The sequence below is a fragment of the Chiloscyllium punctatum genome, unplaced genomic scaffold (genome assembly GCF_047496795.1).
Source record: "Chiloscyllium punctatum isolate Juve2018m unplaced genomic scaffold, sChiPun1.3 scaffold_1321, whole genome shotgun sequence".
NCBI lineage: Eukaryota > Metazoa > Chordata > Chondrichthyes > Orectolobiformes > Hemiscylliidae > Chiloscyllium > Chiloscyllium punctatum.
The window spans coordinates 25,047-34,537 of NW_027311055.1; the positions used below are offsets into that span (position 1 = coordinate 25,047).

A 9,491-nucleotide genomic window follows, 5' to 3' on the forward strand; every position below is an offset into this window, starting at 1 on the left:
TTTTCCTGCACCACACTCTCTATCTAGGGATGGTGATGATGGTGTCTGGTCATTGTCTGTAAGGGTTGATTTTGTGAGTATGATTATGTCAGGCTGTTCCTTGATTGGTCTGTGAGACAGCTCGGCACATTTTGGCACCAAACTCCAGATGTTAGTGAGGAGGACATTGCAGCATTGAGAGGGCTGATTCTGTGGTTGTAATTTCTGGTGCCTTGTTAGATACCAAGTGGTCTATCCAGTTTCATTCCTGTGTTGAGACTTTACAGTGATTATTTCAGTGAACTGGGCCACTGTCAAGTTGGCAGGATTTTTTTCGCCATTGACAATGGTTTCATGGAGATCAGGAGATTCCTAATTCCAGTTTTTTTTTCTTGAATTCAGACTCCACCATCTGCCAAGATGGGATTCGAACCAGGACTTCAGTCATTTGTTTTAATATTCTGGATAAAAGTTAAATACATCAGGTTTGTTCATTCATTTTAAATATCACTTACCCAGGTTTTGTTTCTTTGTGAAACACTGTCCATCATCCTGTCTCCTCCATCCTTCTCTCCAACAACAAGAGTTTGGAGCACATGGAGTTTCTCTGTCACTAAGACTGAGATAATCCGATCTGCTGCTTGCTTCCCTCCCTCCCACTCGCCCGCCGAGCCAAACTGCCTCACGTGGTGTTCCCGGTTTTTGTCCTAAACTGACATCTTTCTCCAATCTCATGTCAAGCCTTATCAGAGCTCACCTTGACCCTTTACCCGAATCTCACTAAACTACAGACTTTCCAACTCTCTTTCCTCCTCCTCCTCTTCAGTCCCCCTCACCAATTCACAGATATTGTTCCTTGTTCTGTCTTTTCTGTTTATGTCCTTCTCTTCCAAAATCCTGCTCCATCTCCATTCTCCAACTCCTTTCTGAATTTCTTGCATTTGGTGTCCTTGGTCCCTCCTGTATCTCACGTACAATGCCAGGAGGTGACATTGTGCAAAAGCACCATGTTGGGTTTCACATGTACACTGACGATGCCCAACTCTTCCTCCCCATCATCCCTCTCCATTACTCCACTGTTACTCAGTTATCAAACTGCTTACCACACTCCCACTACTCGATTAGCTGCAGTTTCCTCCAATGAAACATTGTCACGGCTAAACCCATTACCTTACTGCTGAGCCCCTCCCTCCCACTGGGAACTGTCTAAGGCAGAACTGCACTTTTCACAATATTGCTGTCATATCTGACCCCAAGCTGACCTTCTGATCAGATATATACACAATCACAAACACCAGGAATTCCAATCTCAAACGTTGTTTGTCTCCTCCTCACCCCAGCTCCATTGCTACTGAAACCCCTTACCCGTGTTGGTGTCCCCTTAAACTTGATGAATCTGAAACGGAAGCCTTGATTCCGTGACTGACACAGAATCTGGTTTCGGACTCCCCCATGATGGGAAACATCCTCTCACTATTTATCCTGTCAAACCCCTTAAGAATCTGGTGGTGGGGTTTGATTATAGGTGGTGGAAATGGCAGAGGATGAGGTGTTGTATCTGGGTGGATGGTAAGGACTTAGGGAGGGTTCTATCCTTGCAGTTAGAGGTGTGGATTTCAAAGACAGAGGTGCGGGAAGTGAAGGAGACACATTCAATGGTATTGACCACATGGGAGGGGAAATTGCAGTCCTTGAAAAACTGGGCAATTTGGTATGTTCAGGCGTTACTGGAACACTGCAGTAAGCATGAGACACAGATGTTGGCCACGGCACAGGCTCGTGTGTTAAAGTGGCAGGCAGCTGGAAGCTCAGGGTCTGTTTTTGCAGCAGAACATAGATCATTAGTCGCCATTTCCGCCACCTCCACTGAGATGCTGCCAGACACAGGTTCCTGTTCCCTCCATTAACAGAAATGCACCCCCCCCCCCCAGCCAGATCGTAATCCACTCCTTTGTCTTTCCAAATGTTCTGGTTTCTCTTTGGGTTCTGTCCCTCCCTATTATTTACTCTTTAACCCCTATCTCCTGCAATACAAAGTTCTGCAGGTTAGTTGAATTGGCCAAGATAAATTTCCCATAATGTCCAGGGATGTGTAGGTTAGGTGAATTAGTCAGGAGAAATGTAGAGTAATAGGATAGGGGAATGGGAATGGGTATGGGTCTGGTTGGGATACTCTTCGGTGGAATGCTGTGGACTTTTTGGGCCGAATGGCCTATTTCCACATTGTCAGGATTCTAATTTTCCCAGCTCCCATGGGTTCTGAGGAAGGGCCACTGGACAGATTTCTGTTCCCAGATGCTGCCAGACCTGCTGAGATTTCCCAGCACCTTCTGCTTGTTGTTCCTGATTGACACCATCCATACACCTTCCGGGTTTAATTCAGACAGGGGGAGAATCCCACCACTGACCTCACAATGGGGTCCAGCTGATTGATGGCAGCTTCAGACCAATAGGAAAAGGTGGTGGGAGTGGTGGACCAAGTGGAACCAGCTGGTCATCCAAACAATGGGAGTGAATGAGGGGCGTGGCCAGTGGGATGACACGTCACCAGTAACTCAGTCGATGCAGTGCCATGTGACACGGCCGTTGGTGAATGTGGGAGTCGCAAACAGGGAAGGGGAGAGTGGCCTCAGAGACAGGGAGATAATGAGTCACTTTAGACTGGGAAATTTTAATTACACTCTGTGCGGTTCGTTAGTCTGAATTAGAAACTCTGGGTCCCGTGTTTGCAGCAGATGGGAAAACGGCTGCGGCCCTCACACGGTGACAGGTCCTGGGATATGGTCGCCATCTTTATTCGGGGCAAGGTACAGGTGAGGCACATGTGCATGTCCCCTTCCTAGGATGTGGGGTGCGATTTGAAGAGAGGCATTTACACATCAAGCACATACCAAGAGAAAAGTATGTCTTTACTATTCTTCCTTGCACTGACTGTGAGTTTTGTTTTGTGAACTCATTTCATAGGATATTCAATCAGAATAATTGAGGCTGGGATCTCAAAGCAAATTTTTGCAGTCAATGGAGTCATCAGGATCTGAACATCATTGGCATTTAACTGTGGAAGGAGAAAGGTTTGTTCTGTTTGCGGGAAAATATTTCTAATATTTTTGTTAAGCAGAAAGATGTACAAATTCGTGGTTGGATCACCCTTTGGGTATGTGCTGCCTTCTGGGCCCTGCAGCTGAGGAAGGAGATATTGGCCTGAGAGGGAGCACGTATTTATCCAAACTACACCTCGTCTCTTTGTAAGAACTGTCAGATTTCGATCCAATCACCCACTTCATGATGTTAACCTTTCAACTCTTTATTTTCAATTACCTGCAAACTTCTCATTAAAACTCCTTTTGGACTCAAATTCTAGCACCTTTCCAGGTGGAATGTTCCAGCTTCTGACAACTGTCTGTTCATTCAGAAACTGCTGAGGTCCATGTTGACTCTGGGGTTACAAAGGGCTGAATTGAAAGATGAGGAGCTGTCCCTGAGCTCCCATTGAGATGCATTGGAACAGTACAAGAGGCTGAGGGCAGTGTAGGTGTGAGCAGACAATGAAAATGACAGGGCTGCACTGTGAGGGCTGCTTGGCTCAATGAGAGTGTTTTAGAGTTGGATGTAAACAGTGAGGGGAGACAGGGAGAAGGTGAAACTGAAACTCCGTTTTGGTTCAGGCCATTCAGAAACTCATATGATCCCAATGGGAACAGCCAATTTTTAAGTGATACTTGCGGAGTATTTCTTAACAGTTTTTAAAGTATAACATAACAGGTGAAGTAAAGATTGGTGCTTTTGATTTTAATAGAAATGTTTGTGTGAAGGAAGGTTGCTAGTTCCATTAAATTCTCTTAATGGGTGTAACTAAATGAATAAAGAGAGACATTGAGATAGGAGCCCTCAGACCCGTGGTGTGCTCCTTTTGCACAATGTGGGAAATAAGGGAAGCTTCCACTATCTCTGACGGCTATGTATGCAGGAAGTGGACCCACCTGCAGCTACTGGGAAACTGCTTTTCAGAGCTGGAGCTGAGAGTGGACTCACTGTGGAGCATCTGCAATACTGAGAATGTTATGGACAGCACATTTAGTGAGTTAGTCACACTGCAGGTGAGGGTTACACAGGCAGAAAGGGAATGGGTGACCATCAGATCAAGAAAATAGACAGGAAGGGAGTGCAGGAGTCCCCAGTGGTTTTCCCCTTCTCAAACAGTTACAGATATACCACTTGGGATTCTGTTGGGAGGTTACGGGTGGGGTAGCCTCTCGGGAAATCAGCAACAGTCAGGTTCATGACACCACAGAAAGGTCTGCTGTACAGAGCGGGAGGAAAGAGAGTGGCAGGGCTAAAGTGACAGGGGATTCAATAGTCGGTGCACAGACAGGCACTTCTATGGCCACAGACATGAATCCAGGATGGTATGTTACCTCCCTGGTGCCAGGATCCGCAATAGCTTGGATAGGCTATCGGACATTGTGGAGCTGGTGGGTAAACAGCCCATGGTGGTGGAATCTTCTCACTATGAAGACCATGGATCATTTACATACTCCACTGCTTCCCACTCCTATCTGCTTCGAAAAGAGGATCACAGAGAAACACGGAATAAAATGGGGTCATAGTCTCTGGTATAAAACTGTTTAACACAGTGCCCCCATCTTATCCATACTGGTCATCAAGCACACATACTCTGTATGATCATTTCATACCTTTTTGATATTAGAATAGATGATACATGATTAGTTAATGTTTTGATGAGGAAAATGAGCAGAGAGGTTTAGTAATAATTTCTGGAGCTCAGGGTGCATGAATCTGAATTACAAATGGGCTATCCTCAAGGCTGGAATTAGAGAAAGGCACTTAGCACAGAGATTTGTGGGGCTCGAGGAGATTATAAATACAAGGAGGATTGTGAGAATGGATGATGTTACAGAGACAGATGTTTTGTGATACATAGATTGTGAGGATTCTGAGGCTGGAGAGGAATTACAGAGATAAGGAAGAGTTGTGAAGCTGATGAAGTGACAGTGATAGAGAGAGTTGTGAGCATGGAGCAATTTACAGAGACACCGCGAGTTAGAGTCTTAAAGTTATTCAGCATGGAAACACACCCTGTGGTCTAACCAATCCATGTCGACTATAATTCCAAACGAAACTAACTGCACCTGCCTCCAAATATTTCCTATTTATGAACTTTTGCCCATGGTCTTTTAAAGATTGTAATTGTATTCACAGCTCCCATTTCCCCTTGCAGTTCATTCCACAAATGCAAAAATATCCTCATATCGATTAGGATATCTATAAAATATCTATAAAACATCCTAAAATCGATTTAAAACCTTTCTCATCTCTCTTCAAAATGTGTGCACCCGAGTCTTCAATCCCCCTGCGACCCCCCGGGCATTCATTTTATCTACATTCTCCGTGATTTTATAAACCTCTCATAAGTTCACCCCTCAACCTCCTATACTCCAGTGACAGAAATCTCAGCCTATCCAGCCACTCCTTCAACACCACCCCTCCATTCATGGCAACATCCTGGGAAATATCTTCTGAACCTTCTCTAATAACATCCTTCCTATAACGGGGAACCAGAACTGGACGCAGTATTGCAGAAAAGGCCTCACCAGCATCCTGTACAGCCTCAATATTACGTCCCAACTCCTCTACCTAAAGGTCTGAGCAATGAAGGTAGGTGTGCTAAATACCTTCTGAACCACCCTGTCTACATATGACACAAGACCTGAAACACTCGGTCTGTTTGTTCTTTGTCACTACTCAAGGCCTTACTTTTAATTAGTGAAATTAATTAATGAGGCTAAAGGCGATGTCTGTTTTATCAAAATTTAATATCTTACATTTATTCAAATTAAACTCCATCTGCCCCTCTTCAGCCCATTCACCCAATTGATCAAGATCCCTTTGTAATCATAAATAACCTTTGTTACTGTCCACTTTAACAGTTTTGATGTCACCCGCAAACAAAAATGGACCCAGCACCGATTCCTGTAGAACACTACTGTTCACGGGCCTCCAGTCTGAAAAGCAACCCTCCACTATTACACTCTGTTTCCTACCGTTAAGCTAGTTTTGTATCCAGTTGGCAAGCTCTTCCTGAATCCCATATGATCAAACTTTGCAAATTGGTCTCCCATGCAGAACCTTGTGAAAGGCTTTACTAAAGTCCAAATAAACAATGTCTAACACTCTGCCCTTGTCGATCTTCTTGGTTACTACCTTAAAAAGCTCAATCAAGTCTGTGAGACACCCTCTTGTGTAACCATGTTGACTGTCCCTAATCATTCCTTAACTCTCCAAATACATGTAAACCCAATCCTTCTGAATGACCTCCAACAGGTCACCCACCACTGAAGTCAGACTCCGAGGTCTACAGTTCCTAGGCTTCTCCTTCTATCCCTTCACAAACAAAGGTACAACATTAGCCACTCTCCAGTCATCAGGTAGCTCACCCGTAGTTATCGATTATACAAATATTTCTCCATGGTGCCCACAATTTCCTCCCACCCAAACTGTTCCCATCCTATCACTTCAGTCACTTGCCCTGTCTGATCAGCCAAGAAAAGGTCAGGTGTTGCTTGCTTTCTGATAGGAACATTTACATATTGATAAAGAACATTTTCTTGGACTCGTTTAACAAATTCTTTCCCAACCAAACCTTTCACACTGTGGTAGTCCCAGTCAATGTTTGCAAAATTGAATCATCTACTATTACCACCTTATTATTCTGACTTGATATCTGAGATCTCTTTGTATGTTCCTTTAGTTCACTCTGATTATTGCGGCGTCTATAGTGCCATCCGACCAAGGTGATCATTTTTTAAATTTTGAAAACACAATTTTATTTTTAAAAAGCGCTCCTCCGCGATTTAAAAATAAAGCTTTTTGTTTATTCACTCAGTTGATGTGGGTGTTTACCCTGAGGGCAGTTGAGAGTTAACTACATTGCTGTGGGTCTGGAGTCACTTGTCGGCCTGACCAGGTGAGGATGACAGTTTCTTTCCCTAAAGGACATTAATGAATCAGATGGGTGTTTTCGAACAATCGACAATAGTTTCATGGTCATCATTAGCCTTTTCATTCTCGATTATATTGAATTGCGATGCCACCATCAGCCATGTTGGGATTCTAAACCTAATCCTCGGAATATTACATATATTACTCGTCTATCAAGAATACCATCTGGCCATTACCTCCCTTTTTAGCAGAGTTTTAAAAAAACATTCCCTCATTCTACAGGTATAATTTGTGATAAAATACTCAAATGTCCATGTGTCGGCCTCTTCAAAAGGTCACTCAACAGAAATCTGTTTGGGGGGAAAATATTTCACTTTTTTGGGGTTTTTTTTATTTTACATTTTTGAGGTAAAAGAAACAAAAATGAATCCAAATAAAAATCTTACATCACGGACATGTAATTTCTGAAGCTGGAGGGGGATTACAGGGACGCTGAGAGTAGTGTGGCTGGAGGGGGATTACGGAGACAGGGAGGGTGGTGAGGCTGGAGGGGGATTACAGAGACAGGGAGGGTGGTGAGGCTGGAGGGGGATTACAGAGACAGGGAGGATGGTGAGGCTGGAGGGGGAATTACAGAGACAGGGAGGGTGGTGAGGCTGGAGGGGGAATTACAGAGACAGGGAGGGTGGTGAGGCTGGAGGGAGATGACAGAGACAGGGAGGGTGGTGAGGCTGGAGGGGGATTACAGAGACACTGAGGGTGGTGAGGCTGGAGGGGGATTACAGAGACAGGGAGAGTGGTGAGGCTGGAGGGGGATTACAGAGACAGGGAGGGTGGTGAGGCTGGAGGGGGATTACAGAGACAGGGAGGGTGGTGAGGCTGGAGGGGGATTACAGAGACAGGGAGGATGGTGAGGCTGGAGGGAGATGACAGAGACAGGGAGGGTGGTGAGGCTGGAGGGGGAATTACAGAGACAGGGAGGGTGGTGAGGCTGGAGGGGGAATTACAGAGACAGGGAGGGTGGTGAGGCTGGAGGGGGATGACAGAGACAGGGAGGGTGGTGAGGCTGGAGGGGGATTACAGAGACAGGGAGGGTGGTGAGGCTGGAGGGGGATTACAGAGACAGGGATGGTGGTGAGGCTGGAGGGGGATTACAGAGACGCTGAGGGCGGTGGGGCCGGAAAGGGGTTACAGAGACAGGGAGGGTGGTGAGGCCGGAGGGGGATTACAGAGACAGGGAGGGTGGTGAGGCCGGAGGGGGATTACAGAGACAGGGAGGGTGGTGAGGCCGGAGGGGGATTACGGAGACAGGGAGGGTGGTGAGGCTGGAGGGGGATTACAGAGACAGGGAGGGTGGTGAGGCTGGAGGGGGATTACAGAGACAGGGAGGGTGGTGAGGCTGGAGGGGGATTACAGAGACAGGGAGGGTGGTGAGGCTGGAGGGGGATTACAGAGATGCTGAGGGTGGTGAGGCTGGAGGGGGATTACAGAGACAGGGAGGGTGGTGAGGCTGGAGGGGGATTACAGAGACAGGGAGGGTGGTGAGGCCGGAGGGGGATTACAGAGACAGGGAGGGTGGTGAGGCTGGAGGGGGATTACAGAGACAGGGAGGGTGGTGAGGCTGGAGGGGGATTACAGAGACAGGGAGGGTGGTGAGGCCGGAGGGGGATTCCAGAGACAGGGAGGGTGGTGAGGCTGGAGGGGGATTGTTGTCCAAACATCACTATGGTGTACATGGACTGCAGCATTTCAGGAAGACAGTCTATCACCACTTTCTCCAACACAAAGGTGATCAATCAATACTGGTCTGGGCAGCAAAGGCAACCCCCAGTGAATAAAACCAAGCAGTGACCTCTCTGAGCTGGCTGGCTGTGAAGTTATAAACATCTCTGGAAATGGAGTGGACAGAGAAGAGAAACAGTGTCATTTCACAGCTGTCCTCCGAGAGTCCTCACCCTTGGAAGTACTCAGAGCCGGGGATCAGCTCAGTGGGTTTCAGTCTCTTCAAACATCAATCTTAGTCTGTTTTATTTTATTAAATCTACAATAGTGAGTAAGGTGAGGGTTTCTTTTTAATGTCTTACAGTTTCTTGATTAAATGTTTAAAATATAAAACATAAGCATTGTTATTCTCGGGCAGTATTTTTCCAGCAGTAAGACTGTGCCTTTTTCTTGGTCTGTAGATTGTTAAGGCAGAGAGATGGCCTGTTGTAGAGTGGCGTGCTGTTCCTGTCAGATGAGGGAGATTAGGGAGAGTCTCCATGATCCTGGTGATTATGTCTGCAAGAAGTGTGAATGTAAATCCTATTGGATCGCATGTATTAGTGGAGGAGTGATTAAAGGCAGTGAGGAATTGACAGGAGCCTGGGGGTGTGATAAGGGGCAGTCTCAGGATTACAGGATACTGCAGATACAATCAGGTAGATGGGTTACCTCCAAGAAAGCTAGGAGGGGTAGGCAGGTAGTACAGCAGTCTTCTCTGGCTATCCCCCCTCTCAAACAAGTATACTGTTTTGGAAAATGTAATTGGTAATAGACTTTCAGGGGAATGT

The 9,491-nt window shown here is 46.1% G+C and overlaps 1 long non-coding RNA gene across 2 annotated transcripts; it reads left to right on the top strand.

Moving 5' to 3' along the window:
* Positions 1–407: 407 nt before the first annotated feature.
* On the top strand, positions 408–6,958 carry LOC140475012 (uncharacterized). Of its 2 annotated transcripts, none has more exons than XR_011959609.1 (3): positions 408–464; positions 6,749–6,791; positions 6,884–6,958. It is a non-coding gene; the product is annotated as an uncharacterized lncRNA (long non-coding RNA). The 2 variants fall into 2 exon arrangements; XR_011959608.1 differs by lacking the exon at positions 408–464 and adding an exon at positions 3,057–3,224.
* Positions 6,959–9,491: the final 2,533 nt, after the last annotated feature.